The sequence below is a fragment of the Anser cygnoides genome, chromosome 2 (genome assembly GCF_040182565.1).
Source record: "Anser cygnoides isolate HZ-2024a breed goose chromosome 2, Taihu_goose_T2T_genome, whole genome shotgun sequence".
NCBI lineage: Eukaryota > Metazoa > Chordata > Aves > Anseriformes > Anatidae > Anser > Anser cygnoides.
The window spans coordinates 53,130,684-53,143,383 of NC_089874.1; the positions used below are offsets into that span (position 1 = coordinate 53,130,684).

The 12,700-nt window shown below is 41.1% G+C and overlaps 1 protein-coding gene across 1 annotated transcript in view; it reads right to left on the minus strand.

The window, feature by feature from the left end:
- The window catches only part of RNF144B (ring finger protein 144B), a 91,210-nt gene extending 78,594 nt beyond the window's left edge, over window positions 1–12,616 (minus strand). Inside the window, exon 1 of the mRNA XM_048058085.2 lies at window positions 12,487–12,616. The gene's annotated coding sequence lies outside the window, so the exon portion shown is untranslated. The remainder of the gene's footprint in view (window positions 1–12,486) is intronic.
- Window positions 12,617–12,700: the final 84 nt, after the last annotated feature.

Genomic DNA, 12,700 nt, shown 5'->3' on the forward strand with positions numbered 1-12,700 from the left:
CCCACTTCACAGAGATTACAGAGGTGAGAAGAACAGTTTGTTAAAACAAGCAATGATTTCCAAGGTCAGGAAAGAACTGTGTATGCCATTATTTGATAGAAACATTTTCAAACATTTTTCATGACTCAAAATCATGTTTGACAGCTTCTATCAAGTCCATTATCACAAAAGCAAGGTTTTGTTTTCACCCTGACACAGCCCAAAACTACTCATTAGTCTGTCCCCTGAGAAAGGCACAATATTATATATCCAATTTATCCAATATTCTCCCCCCACTGCCCACAACCCCCAAAAAAGTCAAGCTAAGGATAAATACATGCCCAACAAATCTCTGTTCAGAGGTGACTGCAGAGGGCAGCTCAAGTAAGCAAGCACATTTTCCTAGTCTGGAAAGTGAAGTTCTGCAAAAAACATTGAAAGAACTGCAATTCTGTAGTTACAATGGTTATAAGTACTCCTGCCCTTATCTGTTAAAAGTACATTGAACAGAGATCATGGGTGAGATATAAATTTCGTATTTCAGACCAGATAGTAATAGGAAACCAGCAGAAATCTGGCACCCAAAGACTTGGGCCTCCAGAGACAGGTGGGGTGGACACCTCTAAATAGTGGCTGCCCTCCTGGTCCGGCTGCCCGTACCCCTGCACAAACTGCCAGCAAATGGAGTTAATTATAATTCCTAATGTTATCATTGTCCGTCTTACAAAAATACAAACCTTTATGTCCATGTCTCCAAAGCACACATTTACCAACATAATCAAAAAGAAAAAGAAGTGCTAAAATTCAAAACTTAATACATTAAAAAGCATCAAGTTTTGTATTAAAAAAAAAAAAAAAAAAAGGAGAGGGGAGAGTAATAGGATTTAGGAACTTTTAATAGTGTTCTTTATAGCACTCAATGCAACTATTTGCTCAAAATTTAATAATAAATAGAGAAGAAAAAAAAATTGCTCTGGAAAGTTGTCTAGTTCCACAGTGCTTCACTATGTACTTTAATATCTTTGGCTAACATGGCATGGAGTTTTCTTTCCTTCTAGCAATTCTCTTTTCACTTTACATTCTGGCTGAGACCTCTCAACTTCTCATAGCAACAGCCCACTGGGAAAAGCTAGCACTGTTTCACCTTCAGTACTATAGAAATGCCAGATCGAAAAGTGGTACCAAAATTTTTTTTTTTTAAAATAGGATATTGTCTCTTTCTAGACTTATAATGATATATTGTACAAGTAGCAGTCCTAATCCTCCAAAAATAATGCAAGTGAACAAACAGCTCACTATTTTCTCAGAGGTTTCCCTAGCTGTTATGCTCTCAGGCTATCTGAGTTGAGCTGGAAGTAACAGCCTCACATCCCAAACTCCTCTGTCGGAGGGACAAGGTGGAGAAGAAAGGACGGTGAAACTGCAGCAATAAATAAGTGCTCAGTGGCACTCACCTAGGAGCTGGGCACCAAGAGGCAAAAGCTCAGTAAATCTACAGACATCAGTGCACTGGGTGAGGGCGCTGCTTAGGGCCCCAAATGCCTGCAGCCAACCCAAGCTCACCGTCACATAGATGCTCTCCGTCACTCCGTACCAGCCCAGCCTCTCCCTTCAGCATATGCTTGAATTGACTCCTGTACACCCTCCTATACCACTGGGATCTCGTGTGCTGATGGAAGACGACCGTCAGAGCTCCGCTGATGCCTAGGCTGCAACTCAGAGCAAAGTAGTACACGCGCATGTCTTTTGAGGACAAGGAGCCAGGAGACAAACCAAATGAGGGGACTGGGAGCTAATGAGCATGTAATCAGTGCTGAAGGGCACACTGAGCAGTCCATGACTTTTTTAATGCCTGCATTTTATAGCATTTGGAAATTAACACACTCAGCAGGCTGGTGGGAATCTGAGTCATCTAAGGCATAAAAATAAATGTATTCAGATGTCAAAACAACCAAATGTGAATCCCAATTTTTAAGAGCCGTATTTCTAATGACAACATAAATGAAATCCCAGTTCTAATATGTCCATTTTGACTCTGTCAAAAATCTAATGTTTTATTCAATAAATGAAATGTAGAGTTATTATTCAAACTACTTTACATCTGGTTTTAAACCCTTTAAGTCAGCTAATCTTCGTGGATATTTCAAAGTCCTATCATTAAGACTGACTTTATATATAATGGAAAAGCAACATTTAATACCAGCTAAAAACAAGTTAGCAAGGAATGAAAGGATTCAAACAGTTTTTTGTTTTGTTCATGACAAAATACTTCTGATTTTTACTGTGTTTTCCTTTGACGAGAAAGAAAACTTGTTGATTTAAAAGTAATTACAACTGTGAGGAAAGAAAAAAAATCACCACTGAACTGAAACTTAACTCACGCTGTAATTTATGATTTTAAATGTTTAGATGTGATGCAACATCCCTCTAGGATCTTCCAATATGGTGCAACTGTGGGTTTCCCCTGGAAGAAGAGACCCAGTTTGCCTCCGTCCCCTCATCCCTCCGCTGCCTGCCCACCACGTCTACTAACTGACCTCACCTTATCTTGTCCCCAAAAAGAATGGTACTGACTTCTCACTTGTGCCATAATAGCATCAGCAGATGAGCTGCAAGGTCTGGGAGATGCTCAGAGCTTAAACCACTCGTTCCTTTCCAGCTGGACCACGTCTATTATCCAGCTATTATCCCTCATGCTAAATTCGAGCACTAGCAAGGGGCAGGGGAGGACAGGGAGACAGGGACACCCCTTCTGGCAGCAGCATGGCCTTCGGCTGCCTTCAGTATTAAGGGACACAGCCGAGGACAGCGATTCCCCTGGCTGCCCAGAGCTGAGGCAAGCAAGGAGAGGAGCTCCATCTAGCGAGAGCAGCAGGCACAGACCTGGCTGCTCGCTGGGAACCTCACCGAGTGTCCCACTGCAATGCATGGACAGCCAGGCAGCTGTGAAACTCTCCTGAGTTTGGCTGGAGGTGATGGTTTCAGCATCCTTCGCTCTGAGGGGACCACTCCATGCTGCTGTTGTCCTTCCAGCCGCCTACGGGATGAACGAGCAGAACGGCTCCGCTAGGGCAGCACCACTTCGCAGAGAAACACGAGTTCTCTTCCCACGTCCAGCACTACCTACTAACCAAAACCAGTCGCTTCATTTCGCTGCTTTCCCCCTCCCAGCCTCACCATACTGTACGCTGAAAGCATCTGGAAGTGTATTGCCATTTGAATGTACAACTGCACGTGCGACGCTTGTCCCTTTGCCCCTCTCCTCGTAAGCTACAACAAAGCGTCAGTTGGTTAAAACAACCTATAAAGCATCCTGAAACACTTGAGTTTTGTTGGTCTTCTTCAAATGCATATGAAAATGCCAATTGGCATAAACAGATACACACGTATTATAGACTATTTGCTAGAATAAAATGCAACGTGTAAAGGAAACATGGGACAGTTCACAGCTTTGCAAGGTCAGAGTTAACAGAAAGCAAGTATCAAGAAAAAAAACACATTCAAAAAATTTTTAGAAGTCCTAGCATATTGTGGGGATGAAACATTTCATATTCTGCCTTTTGGAAATAGGTGATTAAAGGTCTATGACCAATACTCACATCAGCCCTGACACAAGAACACGAGGCACAGAACCAGGTATCCTCAGAAGGGAGCAGAAACCAGTACCTAGCAGCACTTCCAAAAAAGCTGTTTCCAGCTGCTCTAAACTGTTTGAATTCATATTCAAGACTGTTTTTCTGAGGTCAGGAGCAGAACCCACGCCAAAGAATGTGTTCTGTTTGGTTACTCAAAAGGGAGTATTTAGTTTGGGAAGCATCAGGAATGTTTAAGGGGACATATTTTCTAGCTTTTTGCAAGTTATTACCTGGAAAAATTCCAGGTTATTGGGCCTAAATTAGAGGAGAATTAAGTGATGTGTAACTATATAAAGGTTATAAAGATGTTTAATATTCATTATTGCACACTAGTTTTGAAAAGCAGTCAGTGTTCCTAGCCAGAACCACGTACTCTAGAGAGATTCCGTATGTCCATCCAAATCGACCTATGCAGAAATTAATCATAATTCCAGAGACGGAAGAGACTGCCTCGTCCCACCACTAACTGCATTCAAAATTTCCTCTCGCACAGCTTTTGCAGGACGGCCTCACTGTACGAGTATCTTTGGCATCAGGGATGTCCACATGAGGAAGAGACTTCTGTGCTTCTTAGTGAATGTGGAAAGCTAGCCAAGGATACACGTGCCCGGGTGAACGACAAAGGTCTCTCACAGTTTATCTACACAGAAAAACATACCTTCAGCTACTGCAGAGAAGAATTTACAACACAAATTCAGCTGCTCAACAGCTCCTGCCACATGCAAGAAATTGAACAATCCGGGACAGTAAACTACTTCACGTTCAATAAGAAAATTCAAGAATACCCAAAGCAGGAGCAAGCATGGCACACCAGCCTTTCTGCACATCCTACCTTATTCCATGGGAACTTCTGTGGGAAGACACGCCTTCAGTATCAAGAAAATAACTTCACAAAATATGTATCTAACCAATTTAACTTAATGTCTTCACTCTCCGCAGATTTCCAGGAAGGAGCACGTCTCCACTTCACGGTTTGCAGAAAGAACGCCTGTTTACGCAGAGGCACTCATGCTACTGACGCAAGGCTTGCCAAATCCCGCAGCTGAAGATGTCATTGCCTCTTCTCGCTGCCTGCCTCACGTACCACCACCGATGGCCACTGGCGCAGCACGGCAAGCAATCTGCTCCTGCCTTACGATGCTGCAGTTCACGGTCCACTGCGTTTGCTTTCTCTGAACGTAAATCTGTGCTGTATGCCATTGGCGAACTACGCCGGCTGCCCAGCAGCCATACGTGCTGCCCTGACGATCTTTGTCCGGCAGCATAAGGAGAGGGGAACAGGGAGCTGGATGTCACAACCTCATCAATCACCCTATCAAAACTTCGCGGGGTTTGTTGGCCAGAGCCTTCAGGAAGATGAATTTGAATCGGCTTTTATAAAGCAATAATTAAACCATAAATAGAATTTTAAAGTGACCGTAAAGCGCTTTTGTTTAATTTCTTTCGAAGTTAGCTAAATAAACAATAGCCGCTGCCAAATAAGAGTATCCATAACAGATTTGAATGAGATTTAACTAGCACGCCTTAGAAGTTAGCTCATATTAACATTTCAGACTGTCCATGCAGTTAGCTTGGAATATTTCTTCTGAATGTTCCTATGTATACAAGCCCAGAAACTGCTACTCATTTTTCCTGAGACACCAAAATGCAGAGAAGACAGAGAGCTGTGTTTAGCCCTGGGCAGGAAGGTGGCTGTGAAGAAGTGTGAAGTGAGAGCGTGCCAAGCAAGTATTTTTGAAAGTTACTCACAAAAATGACAAAAATGGCTCTGTTGCTTAGCTCATTTTTCAACTGAATTACTTAACCAGATGGAAAGCCAAGATATGTGACCTTCTGTGCCAAGTAAGGTCACTCTCCTTTTTTTTTTTCTTTTAATAGAGTTTAAAAGTAGAAACTACTCTGAAAGACAAGCAAAACTTTTGATGAAAACTCAAGGTGAACACATTTTCTAAAGGGTGATTGCAAAGGCCATTAGACACACAAAACAAATTTATTCTAACAGTGCTCAGATTTCTGGGGGAAAAAAAAGTATATATATTTATAGCACCTTGATACTATTGATCATTCTGATGCTGGAAGTACATGTTGCAGGCCAAATTCTTCTCTGGTAAGTCACCTCTTAAGCACACCAGAAACAAAAAAAAAAAAAAAAAAAAAAAGGAAAATTATATGGCTACAAATTTTAAGGGAAAAAGAAATGACAGAGCTCTCTCATGAGAACCATGGCATTTGTTTTTAAGATCTAATTTCTACAGTTTAACTAGACTCTGCTGTACTTTTTAGTGTCTGTACTCCCTCCCAACAAAGCTCGGAGTGGACAAGGCTGCTACGCAGGCTCAAGCTCAAAAACTGAACTGACATTTCCATCTCAGAAGTGATGCAGAAACTGCACAACTAAATCACTCAACCTCCATCCTTCCCTTGCTGGCTTTAATAGCGGGATATACCAGCTCCCAGTTTACTGTGGGCAAAAAGACCTGAGTACCTTCATTCAGAACTCATTTAAACCACTGGAAAGACTTCATCAGGCTTTAGGACACGACAGATCTTGTACACCATTTTAATTGAAATTTAACAAATTTTTAATGTTAAGTATGTTTACTTTTTGAGACCAAAATAGGGAGTTTTACAAACAAGCAGATCTAATAAAACTGTATAGTAATTTTCTATAAGGCTTTAAAACCTGTTACAGAGATACTGTTATATAATGTGTTATTAAATATATATTTAATATTTAATAAAAAAATAAATAATAATGTGTTACATTATTAGGTAAGTCCACACTCCTGCACACATCTGTACAAACCGACGGCTATGTGAATATTCTATCTTTATTCGAGTAGGCAAATTAGGCAACTACTCTCATAGGTATTTATAGCATTGGGATTTGAGGACCTATTTCTGAGAGGTGACAGGCAGCTACTTCTTCCAACGTACCAGAACACTCAGGTTACAGGGCTCATGTGTGATCAAGGATCTTGTAACCAACGCTGCAATCCACCTCCAAAAAGTCCGGTTCTCATCAATAATAAAAGCTGCTTTACATAGTGGCTATAACTATCTCCCTTAGAGCCTAACTAAGCATCCGAGAAGCCTTATCCCACCAAAGGTAGTAGCAAATGTAATAAGTGTTTGTTCATGCTGACTTACATCAGTTTAAATGCACCAATGCACAAAGCCTCACCACTAGCAAGCAGGGTACAAGTCTTTCAAGAAACAAATAGTGTAAATCAACTAAGAATAAATTAGAAACAGGCAAAAGATTTATCTATTTTTTTAAGTATTTGTTCAATCTTTTATCTCCAAAGTGATTAAACTCTCAAAGAGAAATAGCCAGGATAAAAATATCAAATTATATAGGGTTTTTTGTTTGTTTCTTTTGTTTTGATATATATATATGATAGCAACCTCTTTCCCCAGCTACATTTTAAATAGGAAAATAACTTTTTTCTTTTTTCTTTTTTTTTTTTAATCAAAAGCAGGCAAAGGATTTTCCCATAAGCTTACCAGGAAAGTTAACCTCTGGACTAAAACCAAATAGAAAAATTCCATCAGGAAAGGAGAATAATTCATTAAGTTGCAAAGCCCACATTCAGCCACAAGACCATGGTGAAAATTCTTATGTGGCTTTCAATTTCGCAGAGCACTACAGACTAGCAGCTATTATATAACAAAAATGTACCAACGTATTTCAAACAAATCCAGCTGAATTCAAAGCACAGGCATTATGTAAAGTATCATACTTTGCTCTCAACTTTCATCTGATTTTCATATATTAACCTTCAATATCCAGAACAAATGCTTAAAACGAGTAAGAATGTGTTCTGTCCCACAAAGATGTCCATGAAGTTATGCACAACTTGTTCCAAAACGCAGTAGATAATTTCATTGGATCACAGGATTTGCTGGAAGTTTGACAGTTAATATTTTTGTCAAAATTAAGCAGTTTCAATTTATTTCTAAAATAATTACTTGGGGAAGCTATGATGTTTATTTTGAAATTACATACGCTGTAAGACCTTCTTGAAAGCCAAAGCACTGTAGCAAATACCAATAACAACAAAGATTCTGTATCCAGAAAAATTTTGAAGTGTCATGTGAAACTATTTTTATAAAAGCCGGAAGGAGTAGCATCTGAAACACTTCAAAAGCTTTTGTAAAATACGAACAAAACCGAGATCCATTTTATGAATTCTGAAATCTTTTAAAAATTACTGGGAGCAACACATCTCTGTGCATACTGGACCATTCATAAGATTTACGAGAGACAGTTGCTCAGCATATGCCTAAAAAAATCATCATCCTAACCAACACATTGAACAAACACCAGTTTTAAGGTTGATTTTGCATTTCAAGGTCTTCCTTAAAATCTGCCTGTGATGTACCTAGAAGCACGGAGGGAGGACGCAGGAGACATCAGACCTGTGGATAATTTTACTCACTACCACCTCTTCGCCCTGACAACAGGATACCAACAGCAGCAGTTGGTTGACTGCTGGCTTGTTGCTGAAATCCTGAAAAGCACAGACAACGCACGTTCTAAAGTCACTCTCAGAAATGGAAACAAATCGTCGTCGCGTTTCTTCATGCCAGCAGAACTTGCATAATAAAATGCATACACATGCCCAAACATAGATGGGAATATTAGGACTTAGAAGTAGGTCGCCTTACATTGAATACACGTATATACAACATATGCTTGGTTTCCTGTCCAACAACTGTCACAGATCACAACCTCTAACATCGTGGATGACAAAACCAGTGTTGTTTCACCTTGATATGTCACGCATAGTGAGGCTGCTGCTCCATGGACAGCAAAACCACTCAGGGAGTTGGAACGGGCATCACAAGCGTTCCTCTAGATAAACGTCCCTGTTAGTCCTGTGGGACTGCACACTTTGATAAGTTTACTTTGCTCTGTATAGGAAAGATGTACATTTCCATTTTTCTTCCACTGTCTAGGCAGTGTGAACGGGAATTAATCAGCATTAATCAGCAGACCTGACCTGCAGCCTATCCCCAGTTCTGCTATTAAATGACAGTAAAATAAGCAATAACGTAGTCCAAATGAGTCTCAAAGTGGGGAAAAAAAAATAAGAATACCTGAGGACCTGAAATCCCAAATTTGGGGTCTTCAAGGTTGTTTCACTTAAGACTGACAAATACGTGGAGAAATCCAGTATTCCCTTAATAGCAATTTATTTATTTACAGCAAATCTACATGGGGCAGAAGAGGGCAGGATATTGGAAAAGGTGAGACAAAAAAAAATCTAACTCTTCTTTCAAGAGATTTATGATCTCTTCATCAGTCTACACAGTTTATATATATAATCAAGAGATGAATATTAACTAGCTAGCCTGTGAAGTTTCTGAGAAACTTTGACCAACTACCCACAGATGCGTGTGGGTAGCGATGTGATGTTATTCCTGGAAGGTCTATTTGTAATGTCCACATTCTAGAAGTGGTATCACACATCCTCGGGCAATCAAGCTCTGCCTTCTCTGGCATCCTTGCAACAGTTTTGACTTGTACAGGGATTACTGGAACCAGAGTGTTTTACAGAACAGTCTAATTTTGGGAATTACATTGAGTAATACAGTGGCCTGATACTGCCTGAAAAATAAGCAAAATAACTAAAGTACTGATTTGCATTTAAGTAACTGCATACTCTTGTGTTTGGATATTTTCACCAAGGAGAAAGTCCAATTTTGTAGGAATTACTTAAAATGCATATATATACACAATTCCACTGAACATTTTAAGATCCTATAGCTTCCATTCACTAGGCATCACGTAGTGTTTCATTTTTCGAGCATGCTTCAGACTATTCCTGTAAAGTATTTTCTCCACAGTGTACCTGCAAAACCCAGGTAGGGAGACCTTCACAAACTTGTCTTTGATGACACAGAAAGTGACTCTTAGATTCACACACACAAGACAGAAAATTTGTCTTCTAGCTCCATACTCCAAAAGCCTTTCTACTCTTCTTTTTCAAAGATGAAAATTTAAGCAATAAACAATACTTCGGTATACAACAACTTAAATCTTCAGCAAGTGTTTTCTAAAATTCTTTGACACATGTAAACATACTGTTTCCACTAGGAAGACTTCAGAATCTATTTCTGTTGTGGTCATGAAATAAAGACTGAAATACGAAAAAGTCTTTCTGTTTAAAGAAGCAATAACATTTGCAAAGACTACAAGCTTCTCTTCTGCACAGAAAGCTAAAAAAGGTAGAGCAGCTGTTCAAGATCAGTGAGTTTAAATCAGTGTCTTCCTCCACAAAGAACGGCTGAAGTTCTTGTAACAAAATTAGGGAGAACTCAAATTCTGCATGACTGCGGCCTTCCCAGTAAATATCCAGCCACAATCCCCTCAGCATCACAGTATTTCTAATCATTCCTACGCCAGCATCTTTGTTCCTTTATACCATATTAAAGTACTGAATGCCCTTGAATTTCATTTGGGCTTGTTGTGAGGGAAATCTTCCTTGTGTCAAAACATCAGGTGGACTCTTCACTTACCCACCTTAATTCCCGTAAGCCAGATTGCTTTATCTGGTAATTACCAAGGTGCAGTCTTTATTTTAACCTCAGTGAAGGAAGACATTTTTATCAGTATGTCCACAGCTGCTAGGCAGGAATGATTAGTTTCACAGCTTTCAAACCCTTCCACATCATTTAAACGCACTATACAATGGCACTTTTCAAAACGATGGGCTTCAGCCAGCTAAATCCATTGGAGGAAGCAGGCGCAATTCAGTCCTCTCAGCCTAAACGTACTCTTCCTTTTACACTCATTCTTAATCATTACTGTGTACGGATGCCTCTTGGAACTATGTAATGAATGCACGTCAAAGCAAATCTACCACGCTCCAAACTTTAAATGAGAGGAATCGACTGAGATTTAGCTGGAAAAAAATATAAATGAAAAAGAAACATGGTGAAGAAACATAGCAACAGAAGTCACAATTAAAGATTTTTTACCTTTGTACAACGTTTAGCTTAGGGCTGCAGCTCAGCAGAGACTTCAGGATATTTACCTTAACTTTCCCCTTCACATGACAAACAGTTCTTTGAGTCTCACACTCCCAGTTAAGCCTTAAACCATCTTTCCTCTTCAAAACAAGAATACTGCTATCAAAAGCGGTACTTCAAATAAGCATTATCAAATTTGTTTCCACTTAAAGCAATGTGGCAATGTTTAAGTATGCTTTTGCCAAGCTATTTCTAATAACCCATACCTAAATGTCACATTTCTGTTATATAATACATTGGCACATTTTTCCCTTCACAGACTTCAGTAAGTTAAAACGTCTTTCTAGGTTCTTACACTGCAGACAGACTTTACCTAAATACCCCCTAAGATGCATTTACACAGAACAAGATCAAACCAGGAACCTGCTTTATGAAACTGTAAATCTTCTGGCCCATGTTAACCCCCTGCAGCTCTATACCAGCCTCCTCTAACTTTCCTTGGGGCTCTAGACCACAGTGGAGCCCACCTCACATTAAGGGGATGCTAGACGCAGAAATTTGCAAAGCTTTTGAGGTCCAGCCACCAGAGCGGAAAATATGAGCTTCCTATATTTAAGTTGTCTCTATTTCAGAATGTCATTACTGGAATTCTTTAAGACTTTTTTCTTTCTTTTTTTTTTTTTCTAACTTTAAAAGTCATTCTCATCTTGGCTTTGCTATTTATGTGTGCACACAAAATAGTTTCCCTAAAGCTTTTAGTTCTGTCATACCAGAATCTCCACTAAGAAGGTCATCAGTACCGAATGCTTATAGCTTTTAGCCACACAAAACACCATTGTGGTTTCTTGCCTCTACTAAAAACACGTGTTGTATCTATACTTCCAATTCTGCAAGTCCTGTTAAAGAGAATTATCAGTTAAATTGTGCATTGTCCAGTTTATAAATAAATCCTGTACTAGAAGCCTGGCTTAATCTGACAAAATTCACAAAATATGGCAGAAGCTATTGAACAAATTCAGTATCCAATGACAGCCCTGTAAAGCCAGAATAACAGCACTGAACCAAATGGAGTTACCATGGCGTGAAGTCAGAACTGGGAGCAGAACTTGGCCACCTGGTGTTTACTCACTTCACTAAACCTAAAGCCCTGGTCAAACAATGAATAACTATATAATCTGTGAGGAGAAATGTCTGGAAACCCAGGACACAGAGGTAAAATGAGGATAAACGCTTTGCTTCTGTGCTGGATTTCATGGATTTTGTTAGTTTAAGCCAGACCATTGATGTTACTTAAACATTTTACCGTGAGTATTTTCAGTGTGAAATTCCATTCATTTTAGAATAAGGCATGATTCACAGAGAATTCACAGAGCAGGAATTTTGAAGTAGCTTGACTGTAACATGCAGATGTATAAACGTTTATAGTAGGTAGGATTTCTTTCTCTAGATAGTCAATATAGTTGTTACAGCTCTGGACTGTAAATCCCTGGAACTTTAATATTTCCTTACGAGCCCAGTTTACGTATTCTGAGATAAATACGCTGAAAAGCGAGGAGGTTTCTCCCAGCAGCAGCCTCTCCCTGCCCTAGCAGCTTTCGTACCGCTGCGCTCGCACCTGACGCGTGGCGAAGCACGCCTCACGGGAAGGTATGTGGCACGGGCTTTCAAAAGCCTGTCAAAATCGCGGAAACCCTACGTTTAAATAAAAGTTCCCGGGGCCGGGAGGGGACCACCCCTGAGGAGAAATGTCTCTGAGGGGACCGTGCCGGGACCGAGCCGCTCCTTTGCCCAGGACAACGCGAGCGCGCTGAGGGGCGGGAGGCGGGCTCGGCCCCTCACCGCGCAGGTACCAGCGGGCGCCCGGGGGGCTTTCAGCCCGCCGGCGGCCCCCTACCTTCGCCCGGGGCCGGGGGGTGCGAGCCCGGCGGCTGCTCCGTCCTGCTCGGCGCCTCCGCTCGCCTCGCTTCTCCCTGCGCGCCCTCCCCGCGGGCGGGCGGGCGGGCGGGGAGCGGCGGAACGGCGGCCCCGGGGCGGGGGGAGCCCCCAGTGCCGGGCCGGGCCGGGCCGGGCCGGGCCGGGCGGCTGTGACAGCAGCGGCCGCTCATAGC